Genomic DNA, 12,846 nt, shown 5'->3' on the forward strand with positions numbered 1-12,846 from the left:
CTCCCACCCTCTCTCTTCGGGAGCCACGCTGAGTTATGTGCCATTTGCAGAACACATTGGACTCTTGTATACACTTCCTTCTAAGAAAACACCCTTGTTCCTGTGCTTCATCTGGAAATCTCTTAGTTTCTAAGATACTCAGCTCAAATGTTATCCTTTCTATAGCCTCCCCTGACTCTCTAGGCAAAATCTTCCTTCTCTGCACTTATGCACAGCCTGGTGTATGCCTCAATTGGAGTGAGGTTTACACTGTGGAATTCTTAGGTGCATAGATGCCATTAAGTATTTTGCTTCACCTAACGTTTCACCTACATGTCATTTCATTTCACCTAACATTAACCAAATATTTAGTATGTATCAGTCAGTGGCTGAGGTCTGGGGAGTCTGAACAACACCTAGTCCTCATAGTTTCCTTGCTAGATTCTAAGCTTCTCAGGATACTGAGCCTGTGCTCCAGAAAATGTGGACAGCCTGCCATTCCTGTTGAATGTAACTGCCCATCTCTTCCCCATTACTCACTCAATTTCCTCTCCCTGGAATACCTGCCCTCTCCTCCGTTCGAAAGCCTATATTAACTTTTTGGGAACCAATTCAAATTCTGTCTCCTACTTAGGGCCCATCTTAACTCTGAATCTGATATGGGGTCTTTTCCTTTGAATTCCAACATTTTCTTCATTAATTCTCTTGTTACTTGCCTAGTTACCTAGTTACTTACCTATTTTCTATTACAGTTATTTGTGTTCTGTTTTCTCTTGACTATCATAATCTATAATTTATACATATAAATTCATCTAGCATGGCACACGTGGCTGATCATCCACATGCATTTGTTAATTCAGTTGAAAGGCTCAAATCTTTTAAGAAGGGTTCTAGTGCTGTTTGACCAAACCATCATTTATTATGGTCATTTATTATGAAGAATCTATTCATGGAAAGTACCAGGTGGATTCTTTCTTTCTGTCTTTCTTTCAAGGCTCTGGGTATGCTTTATTTCTCCACTTTTCTTTTTTGTTCTTTGAAAAAAATTTTACATGAAAATATAAGCAACACCTTTGACTTTCAAAAATTGAAATATTTAGATTTATGGTTGTTGTACTTGGTATTCAAGTGGTCATTCCTTGATGTAGCTGTCTGAGCTCATCACTCTATCATCTCCAGTTTTTAAGCCAAATTTTAATTTTTTTAAGCCTGCTAATGCTATTATATTTTATGCCAATATCATCATCCTTTATCCATCCACAGATGATGTTTTTCAGAAGACAACTTTGTTTGTCTTCAATATAAGTGCGTTTAGAAGAAATTTGGCACGTGCATATATTTGACTTTCAGTATCAAACTTGGCATCACCTCCTGGGGCTGGCAGTCCCCACTGTGCTGGCCTGTCGTCCTCCCTTATGTGCTCCAGGAGTGCAGCCAACACCTGTGGCTACACAGAAACAGAAGACCACACACAGCAGCTGCAGGCCTCACATGCCCATGCTGAAGTACGTTTCTGAAGCTGAAATATTTGGATTTGTGACTGGGTCTTTTTTTGAGCCTTTCAGGAACTGCTGGGATGGCCTCGTGCTGCAGGTGATATATATTAAGCAACCAGGATGTGCTTACTCTGCTATCTCCTTTGGCTATTTATGATTCCAGTTAAAGGTGGAGGTCCTCATTTGTAGCATAATGTGGTGGTTAAGAGCACAGATTCTGAAGTCAAACTGCCCAGATTTGAAGCCTAGATATGCCACTTAACTTGCTATCTGATCTTAGACAAGTTACTTAGCCTCAGTTTTCTCATCTGTAAGATGGAAATAATATCACCTACTTCTAGAATGCAGTGAAGGTGAAGTGAGTTTACGAATGTAAAGCTTTTAGAATCATGCTTGCCACTGTTATTAGATTATAAATTACAGAATAATCTGAAACACCACTTGAACCAACTTTTTCATAATATCTATGATCTGCCTTTCTCCTTGTTCAGCTTTCTTTTTCCATTTGCATTTTTTTGTGGCATATGCTTCTTGTTTATCCAAAAAATACATAGGGGTCATTAAAAACATACTGAGCTTATTCCTAACCCTGGCTAATTCAGAATGAAACATGTTAGAAGTTTATTCCCCCTCTTTTAGAATATTTAAAAATACATTTACTTAGGACAAATATATAAATATTTAACATCAATAACATAATACTATACCATTTCTTATTTTAAGTCACAAAATGTTAAGTACTGAAATAAAAAAATATTTTCTTAGTTGAAGTATAAACACCTTAATAAGTGACAGGGATGTCAGGAGGGCAGGAAGTAACAGGATATCCACGCATTCAATACAAGACCTAGATGCCAATTCTTTCCTGGGCCTCGGAACTCCAGACCACCCTCTTCTGGGATAACTATTACATGACTGTTCTTGCTTCAGACCTTTATTGCTTTCATTGTTATTCCTGCCAATTTTAAATTCATTTATCAAACTTCATTTTACACATACCTATGGAACATCTTCTATGTCCCAGGTACAATTCTAGATCCAGGGAATAGAGCAGTGAATAAATAAAGTGAACATAAAGTGGTGCAATGTGCAATACAGAAAAATAAAGCAGGAAAAGAGAATGGCATATGCCAGGATGAAGAATGGAGGTGGTCAGAGAGGGTTTCACTGAGGTGACACTGAGCATAGACTTAAAGGAGGAGAGGATGTGAGGTCTTCCTCCTTCTACAGAGGGCATATCCCAGGAGAGCAAAAAGCATGTACAATGTCCCTGAGGATGGAATGTGCCTAGCATGCCATTAAAAGAACTTCGGTTTTACACTGGGTGAGCAGGAAATCATTGGATAGCTTTGCACAGAAGGATGCAATTTTCCTGTTTTAGAAGGTGACTGTGGCTATTGTGTTGAGAAGACACAGACTGGGGTAAGGACAGAAGCAGAGAAACCAGGTAAGAGGCTGTGGTAACAATCTAGTTTAGAGATAATGGTGCCTCTGCCTTTGATCTTTTGATTTGAGTTAATGAATATGTAAATCATCAAACAAAACTAAGTCATACATGCAGACCCAATTAGGATTTGGGAAATATGTCTAAGTTCATTCTAAAATTAAAAGTGCTGTCACTACATTACCATGATACCAAGTTTAATTTCTGAAGTCCATATCTATTAGTTAAAATATAAGGCAACAGAGTGCTTGCTTTGGCAGCACATATACTAAAATTGGAACAATACACAGAAGATTAGCATGGCCCCTGTGCAAGGATGACATGCAAGTTCGTGAAGTGTTCCACATTTTTAGACCCCGAATAGCCAAACAATCCTAAGATGGAAGAATAAAGCAGGGGGAATTATGCTCCCTGACTTCAAGCTCTACTACAAAGCCACAGTAATCAAGACAATTTGGTACTGGCACAAGAACAGACATATATACTAGTGGAACAGAATAGAGAGCCCAGATATAAACCCAAGCATATATGGTTAATTAATATACAATAAAGGAGCCATGGATATACAATGGGGAAATGAGAGCCTCTTCAACGGCTGGTGTTGGCAAAACTGGACAGCTACATGTAGGAGAATGAAACCGGACCATTGTCTAACCCCATACACAAAGGTAAATTCAAAATGGATCAAAGACCTGAACGTAAGTCATGAAACCATAAAACTCTTAGAAGAAAATATAGGAAAAAATCTCTTAGACATAAACATGAGCAACTTCTTCATGAACATATCTCCCTGGGCAAGGGAAACAAAAGCAAAATGAACAAGTGGGACTATATCAAAGTAAAAAGCTTATGAACAGCAAATGATACCATCAGTAGAACAAAAATACATCCTACCGTATTGGAGAATATATTCATAAATGACATATTTGATAAGGGGTTGACATCCAAATTATGTAAAAAGCTCACCCACCTCAACAAACAAAAAGCAAATAAGCCAATTAAAAAGTGGGCAGAGGGGCTGAATAGACACTTCTCCAAAGAGGAAATTCAGATGGCCAACAGACACATGAAAAGATGCTCCACATTGTTAATCATCAGAGAAATGCAAATTAAACCACAATGAGATATCACCTCACACCAATTAGGATGGTCACCATCCAAAAGACAAACAACAACAAATGTTGGTGAGGATGTGGAGAAAGGGGAACCCTCCTACACTGCTGGTGGGAATGTAAATGAGTTCAACCATTGTGGAAAGCAGTACGGAGGTTCCTCAAATATCAAAATAGAAATACCATTTGACCCAGGAATTCCACTCCTAGGAATTTACTCTAAGAATGCAGGAGCCCATTTTCTAAAAGACATATGCACCCCTATGTTTATGGCAGCACTACTTACAATAGCCAAGAAATGGAAGCAACCTAAGTGTCCATCAGTAGATGAATGGATAAAGAAGATGTGGTACATATATGCAATGTAATATTATTCAGCCATAAGAAGAAAACAAATCCTACCATTTGCAACAACATGGATGGAGCTAGAGGGTATTATGCTCAGTGAAATAAGCCAGGCGGAGAGATACAAGTGCCAAATGATTTCACTCATCTGTGGAGTATAAGAACAAAGAAAAAACTGAAGGAACAAAATAGCAGCAGACTCACAGAACCCAAGAATGGACTAAGAGTTACCAAAGGGAAAGGAACTGGGGAGGATGGGTGGGAAGGGAGGGATAAGGAGGAAAGGGGCATTACAATTAGCACACATAATGTAGGGGGGTGGACACAGAAAGGCAGTATATACAGAGAAGACAAGTAATGATTCTATAGCATCTTACTATGTTGATGGACAGTGACTGTTATGGGGTATGTGGGGGGGGGTTTGATAATAGGGAAAGTCTAATAACCATAATGTTGTTCAAGTAATTGTACATTTATGATATCAAAATAAAAATTAAAAAAGGTATATAAGGCAACATAAAACGAAAAAACTAAATATGACTTAAGTGAAAACTTATTATTTTAGATGATGTTTTACTTCAACTACCACATATACATGAACACTAAAAGCTTGGATGCCTTTGGGAAATAGTTTTGGGTGTTTTTTTTTTCCATATGGACAGACTTCATGCATAAAGGCAAACAACAATTGACATTTTGCATAATCCCTAGCTGGGTATCTTACATAGAAGCTTTGATCAGGCCTATGATTCTCAGATATACTCAAGAACAGGAAATACCATTCTTTAAATAGAAAGGCTTGAGTTCTCCTTTTCCAGTAACTGAGAGGAATATTTCATCATTATTTTGGAAGTTATGAAAACTAAGACTTTGTTAGGCCAGGGATACAATGTATCTGGTGCAAGCCTGTATTCATGATATTATGGCTTTATACTATTACCATGGTCCTCATGTTCACACTCTTGCATAGATCCCAAAATCAACTTCACAAATTATTGTATTACTTTAATGGATAATTTAAAAAAAAATATTTTTGTATTATGCAAATTTGCTTTGCCTAGCCATGAAATTATATAGAGAACAAAACACACACTTCAGTATTTTTTTACCCAAGATGATTCTGTTGACATAATCAATTTTCAATGAAGGTTCTAAGCTGGGGTTGGCAAGGTTCTATCAAGGGTCAAGTAGTAAATATTTTAGGTTTTGCAGGTCATGCAGTCTAACTGCAACTAGTTAATTCTGGCATGAATGCAGCCCTAAATGACACATAAATGAGTGAGTGTGGCTATGTTCCAATGAAACTGCAAAAGGAGGCTAGAGGCCAGGTGTGGCCTACCAGCTGCCAGGTATGGTCTACCAGCTTCCAGATATGGCCTACCGGCTATAGTTTGCTGACTCCTATTGTAGAGTTTAGGAGTCAGAAGCTTCAGACCTATGAAGACTTGTGGTAACCTGGATGTTCTAGCTGTTCTGCGTGCTCAAGGGCACCATTCTCAGACATGGTCCTGCCTGTGCTCTTCAGCACCATCTATTCTGCATTTACTTCCACTAAGCAGCTCACTCATCTGTGCGTTAGCAGTATTCTGGCCCCAGTGCTTCTTTAAACTCACTCAGATTTGTCCAGAGTACAAGAGTTAATACCTTAACTCTTGCCATTGTTACGGAATACAATTCTATTGTTGCTACTTTAAAAGGCATTGTGTGTTTTTTATTGAAACATCTGTGTACAAAATTATAGTGCTGAATAAGAGTGTTTTTCTATGTTGGATCAGAAAAATCTTGGTCTGTTGCATTTTGTACCCTTTGTTAATCTCTCCTGAGTTCAGCTGCATCATGGCCTTTGTTAACTGGGGATGGTCTTCGAATCCACTTTTCAAGGTCGTACTGCTTTATGGTCCTTTCCCTCTAGGGCACCATGGACCCTATAGCCACAGGGCTGAAGGTCTGATTGTTCACATACTTCTCAGGGCTCAGCTCCTTGAGACAGTAGCATCCGGCCCAGTGAGTGGCAATGGCCTTGTTCTGATGACTGCATGTTTCTAGTAGGTCTCTCGGATCTGGTAAGGTTAAACCTACATTATTCCCATGTTTCTAGATAAGAAACAGTAATTTCTAGTCTGGGTGCTACTAAGAAGACTGTTTCTTAAGAAAATAAAAAAATCCTTTTCTTTCTTTTTCTTCCTGTTCTTTTAAAAAACAACCTGCCTTCCCCTTGACTTCAGTAGTATGAAGGAAACACATACTTAATATGGAAGAATACAATTCACTCTCAAAGTTGTCTTTCTAGTTGAACAGCAATTTTAGCTATTTCAAACCTGCTGGCTCCTTAATATACTATCTACAGTTCCTAAGTAAATCAATGGAGATTTTAGGGGGCTAGGGGACATAGAAACTCTTTCTAATACAAATTTACTAATTTAGAAGGCTGCATTTTAGACTTAATAGGCATGTGGAGTTTATGATTCTACAAAGCATTTGTTTCCTAAATAACTAAATGAAAACTTAGATAACATAATATAGATAATAGAAAAATCATAAAAAGAAGTAACTGAAATGCTTCAAACAACATACATTTCAGGCAAAAAAATTGTATATAGGGACAAACATAAATGATAAAGTTCAATATGAAACTACAGGAAAAATACTCTCAATAAGATATATTAGGTACAAAATGTTACTTTTAATTTCATACTCATTATCTTCTTCTCAACTGGTCTTTTAAAGTTGTGTTTGGGAGTACTTTAAGATATTTACAAGTAGAACTTTTTAAATCTTCTCTCAGTTAAAACTGAAACAAATCTACACCTTAAATATCCTTTACTAAATTTCTTATGAAAAGCGCTAGAAGATTTCCAATGAAGTGACAGAGCGTGAGTAACATGCTCACATAAGATATCCCATTACATGGAATCCTTTTTGGCAGCCTACAAGTAGGCAAAAAAAATAATATGAAAGGCCCAGAAAGCAATATCCCTCACAAAATTCTTTTCTCCACTTTCCAAATAAAAGTGACAGACTGCTATAAAGATGAGTGTTTGTGGGGTTTTCCCCTAGTTGAGGAAGAATTCTTGTTTGTTCTGATTTTAATCATATAAATCAAGTATTTTTAAAACAGAATAAATCTTAAAATAAGCTTTGAAAAGAGTAAGAATATAATCTTTTACATGATTGTATTTAGATATAAAATCTGGTTAATTTCATCCATTCAGTAGATCTTATCAATTCTGCCACAAATTGAGGATTCTAGTTATGTTCCAAACTCTCTCAGAAGTTTTAAAAGGTAGCTTAAGTAAATACACAATGGCTCTTAATTTTTAGTGAAAACATGATCATCACAATCATCACAACCACAAGCCTCAACTTCTACCTCCCTCTAAAACCCCTTGTGCCAAAGATCTCAAACACACCAGACTTCTTAGCATCTGCAAAACCCTATGAACTTTTCACCTCCATGCCTTGTTTTATGCTGCCTGCTCTACCTGAAGTGTTCTCTTCTCTCACTCCCATTTCTTCTAGAAAATACTATTTATTCAGACTTTTTGTTCTCTCCCAAAGAGTATTAGAATATCTTACTACTTTGAATCTGATACTTAACAATGTCCTCTTTTATTTTGTATTGCCCTTGGTCAATTATGCACAGCACTATGCATGTACCACAAACTGAAACATGGTCCTTAAATTTGATTCAAACATGGTCCTTAAATTTGATTAAACAATTATTCCTCTGACATTTATGTTGGTACTTTTTTACACCATTTTGTTTGTTATTCTATAATCTGTTAGTAGCATACAGGTATGCTATGATGTAAACAATAAGCAAAAGAAACAAAACAAACTAGTACAACATGGGATGGAGATGTGGCTAATGTGATAGATCAGAGCATTATTCTAGTCACTAACCAATTAGAAACAAAATCACTCAGGAAAATAATTGTCAGAAAAACTAATACTTTGACTTTGATAAACAGAAATTTATCAAAGAAAATCTGCTTCATGTCCTACAGAGTTTTAATATTAAGACCACCTAAAGGAGTATCAGTAAGAGATAATCTTGCAAGATGTGTGTGCTCATACATGTACAATAAACATTCCATTTACCCATAAATTAGACAGTGTTTCTAACACATAAGTAAATTTTTAATTTAACACAGATTAACCCTATTAAACAATAATACAATGTTTAAAAACTATACTTTTTTTTAAAACAGAAATCTGTGTACATTATGCAAACTATAGCCCATGGGCCAAATCTGTTTTTCCATCTGCTTCTATACAGCCTGTAAGGTATGAATAGTTTCCACATTTTTAAATGTTTGTAGGTGACAGGGGAACATAATAAAAATAAGATTTTATGACATGAAAATAATGTAACATTCAGATATCAACAGAGTTTTATTAGAACCTAAGTATGCTCAGTCATTTATGTATTACCAATGGCTGCTTTTCACTACAATGTCAGAGCTGAGTAGCTGTGACAGAAACCATATGGTCTGCCTAAAGTATCTACTATTTGGCTCTTTAGAGAAAAAGTTTGCAGACCCATGGGTTATCCTTCCTCATTAAGTGAGGCATAATTAGCATATGTAAACTTTTCTTGTTATGTAGTATAATATAGTAGTTAAAGACAAGAGTTTGTTGACAGAGGCAACAAACAAGAGTTTGTTGTCTTAGCTCTGTCATTAACAACTTTGTGACATTGGGCAAATTATTTAAGCTCTAAGTCTTAACTGTCACAGAAAAAAAGTATAATAATTCTACTTACTTTTAGGGTTTGGAGAGAATTAAGTGTTTGACATAGTATACCATCCACTGATTAATGGCAGTTGTGGTGCCAAAAAGATATGCCTAAAATGTAGAGATTCAGGAAAGTTGATAGCAAAAAATGCCAAAAGACACACTTGATAAATATGAGTCAAAAGAAAGCTTGGAGGCGAAGCCAAGATGGTGGCGTGAGTAGAGCAGTGGAAATCTCCTCCCAAAATCACATATATTTTTGAAAATACAACAAAGACAACTCTTCCTAAAAGAGAGACCAGAAGACACAGGACAACAGCTAGACAACATCCACACCTGCGAGAACCCAGTGCCTGGCGAAGGGGGTAAGACACAAGTCGTGGCCCGGTGGGACCCGAGCACCCCTCACCCCAGTTCCTGGCAGGAGTAGTAGTTGGAGCGGGGAGGGAGACAGAGCCCAGGACTGCTAAACACCCAGCCCTAGGCATCAGCACCAGAGCGCAGACACAGTGCATGCGTGGGGTGCTGAAAAGTAGGGAAACAGGACAGTAAGACCTGTGAGCGGGTACCTGCAGCCGGTGCCCCGGGGACAAAGAAAAGCGAGTGCTTTTTGGAAGTCTTAAAGGGACAGGGACCCCACAGCTGGACAGAAGCATCCTGGGACACTGAGCCCAGTAGCAGGGAATCCCGGGGAATACTGGGCACCCTAAACCCCGGATAGCAGGGCAGCTCAGAGGCCCCTCATTGAGATAAACAGCCTCCCAGCCATTTCTCCTCTGACGTGGCTCCGCCATATCGGAGCAGCTTCCCGAGGCAGGTCACGCTCACAGCAACAGTGGAGATAAACTCCAAAGTAGCCAGGTAAGAATCAGAAGCCCCATCAGAGCACAGCTGCCCAGCACAAGCCGCTAGAGGTCGCTGTTCTCCCAGAAGAGGAAGGTCACAAACCAACAAGAAGGGATGTTCTCCCAGCTGTCAATTGTGCCAGCTCTGCAAACTATCTCTATCACCGTGAAAAGACAGAATTTGAGGCAAAGATCATAGATCAAAACCTGAAAAGAAGAAAGACCTAACCAGTCTCCCTGAAAAAGAATTCAAAATAAAAATCATAAACATGCTGACGGAGATGCAGAGAAATATATAAGACCCAAGGGATGATGTCTGGAGGAGATTACAGAAGTGAAACAATCTTTGGAAGCATTTATAAGCAGAATGGATAAGATGCAGGAGGCCGTTGATGGAATAGAAACCAGAGAACAGGAATGCATAGAAACTGACACAGAGAGACATAACAGGATCTCCAGGAATGAAACAATATTAAGAGAACTCTGTGACCAATCCAAAAGGAACAATATCTGCATTATAGTGGTACCAGAAGAAGAAGGGAGAGAAAAAGGGATAGAAAGTGTCTTTGAAGAAATAATTGCTGAAAACTTCCCCAAACTGGGGAAGGAAATAATTGATCAGACCATGGAAGTACACAGAACTCCCAACACATAAGGAGGACAACACCAAGACACATAATAATTAAAATGGCAAAGATCAAGGACATGGACAGAGTTTTAAAGGCAGCTAGAGAGAAGGAAATGGTCACCTATAAAGGAAAACCCATCAGGCTATCATCAGACTTCTCAACAGAAACCTTACAGCCCAGAAGAGAATGGCATGATATATTTAATGTAATGAAACAGAACGGCCTTGAACCAAGAATACTGTACCCAGCATGATTATAATTTAAATATGAAGGAGGGATTAAACAATTCCCACACAAGCAAAAGTTGAGGGAATTTGCCTCCCACAAACCACCTCTACGGGGTATTTTAGAGGGACTATTCTAGACGGGAGCACTCCTAAGACTAAACAGACGTCACCAGAGAAAATAAAATCACAGCAAAGAAAGCAGACCAATCAAATACTAACTAAAGGCAAAAAATCAACTACCCACAAAAAACAGCTACAGGAAACATGAAAGAGCACAGAATAAAACAACCAACATATAAAGAATGGAGGAGGAGGAATAAGAAGGGAGAGAAGAAAAGAATCTCCAGACAGTGTATATAACAGCTCAATAAGCGAGCTAAGTTAGGCAGTAAGATACTAAAGAAGCTAACCTTGAACCTTTGGTAACCACGAATCTAAAGCCTGCAATGGCAATAAGTACATATCTCTCAATAGTCACCCTAAATGTAAATGGACTTAATGCACCAATCAAAAGACATAGAGTAATAGAATGGATAAAAAAGCAAGACATATCTATATGCTGCTTACAAGAAACTCACCTCAAACCCAAAGACATGCACAGACTAAAAGTCAAGGGATGGAAAAACATATTTCATGCAAACAACAGAGAGAAGAAAGCAGGGGGTGCAGTACTAGTATCAGACAAAATAGACTTCAAAACAAAGAAAGTAACAAGAGATAAAGAAGGACACTACATAATGATAAAGGGCTCAGTCCAACAAGAGGATATAACCATTCTAAATATATATGCACCCAACACAGGAGCACCAGCATATGTGAAACAAATACTTACACAACTAAAGGAGGAAATAGAATGCAATGCATTCATTTTAGGAGACTTCAACACACAACTCATTCCAAAGGACAGATCCACTGGGCAGAAAATAAGTAAGGACACAGAGGCACTGAACAACACACTAGAACAGATGGACCTAATAGATATCTATAGAACTCTACATCCAAAAGCAACAGGATATACATTCTTCGCAAGTGCACATGGAACATTCTCCAGAATAAACCACATACTAGCCCACAAAAAGAGCCTCAGTAAATTCCAAAATATTGAAATTCTACCAAACAATTTTTCAGACCACAAAAGTATAAAACTAGAAATAAAGAAAACAAAAAGGCTCACAAACACTTGGAGGCTTAACACCATGCTCCTAAATAATCAATGGATCAACAAACAAATCAAAATAGAGATCAAGGAATATATAGAAACAAATGACAACAACAATACAAAGCCCCAACTTCTGTGGGACGCAGTGAAAGCAGTCTTAAGAGGAAAGTATATAGCAATCCAGGCACACTTAAAGAAGGAAGAACAATCCCAAATGAATAGTCTAACATCACAATTATCGAAACTGGAAAAAGAAGAACAAATGAGGCCTAAAGTCAGCAGAAGGAGGGACATAATAAAGATCAGAGAAGAAATAAACAAAATTGAGAAGAATAAAACAATAGAAAAAATCAGTGAAACCAAGAGCTGGTTCTTTGAGAAAAAAAGCAAAATAAATAAGCCTCTAACCAAACTTATTAAGAGAAAAAGAGAATCAACACACACCAACAGAATCAGAAATGAGAATGGAAAAATTACGACAGACTCCACAGAAATACAAAGAATTACTAAAGACTACGATGAAAAACGATATGCCAACAAGCTGGAAAATCTAGAAGAAATGGACAACTTCCTAGAAAAATACAACCTTCCAAGACTGACCAAGGAAGAAACACAAAAGTTAAACAAACCAATTACGAGCAAAGAAATTGAAGCGGTAATCAAAAACTACCCAAGAACAAAACCCCCGGGCTGGACGGATTTACCTTGGAATTTTATCAGACATACAGAGAAGACATAATACCCATTCTCCTTAAAGTTTTAAAAAAAACAGAAGAGGAGGGAATACTCCAAAACTTATGTTATGAAGCCAACGTCACCCTAATAGCAAAACCAAGCAAAGATCTCACCAAAAAAGAAAATTACAGACCAATA

The 12,846-nt window shown here is 37.7% G+C and overlaps 1 protein-coding gene and 1 non-coding gene across 11 annotated transcripts in view; one reads left to right on the forward strand and one right to left on the reverse strand.

The window, feature by feature from the left end:
- GRIA4 (glutamate ionotropic receptor AMPA type subunit 4) overlaps positions 1-12,846 on the reverse strand; it is a 392,195-nt gene that overhangs the window by 223,478 nt on the left and 155,871 nt on the right. The window lies entirely within an intron of this gene.
- On the forward strand, positions 3,164-3,270 carry LOC118967716 (U6 spliceosomal RNA). Its single transcript, XR_005054935.2, has one exon. It is a non-coding gene; the product is annotated as a U6 spliceosomal RNA (small nuclear RNA).

The sequence above is a fragment of the Manis javanica genome, chromosome 6, assembly GCF_040802235.1.
Source record: "Manis javanica isolate MJ-LG chromosome 6, MJ_LKY, whole genome shotgun sequence".
Taxonomy (NCBI): Eukaryota; Metazoa; Chordata; class Mammalia; order Pholidota; family Manidae; genus Manis; species Manis javanica.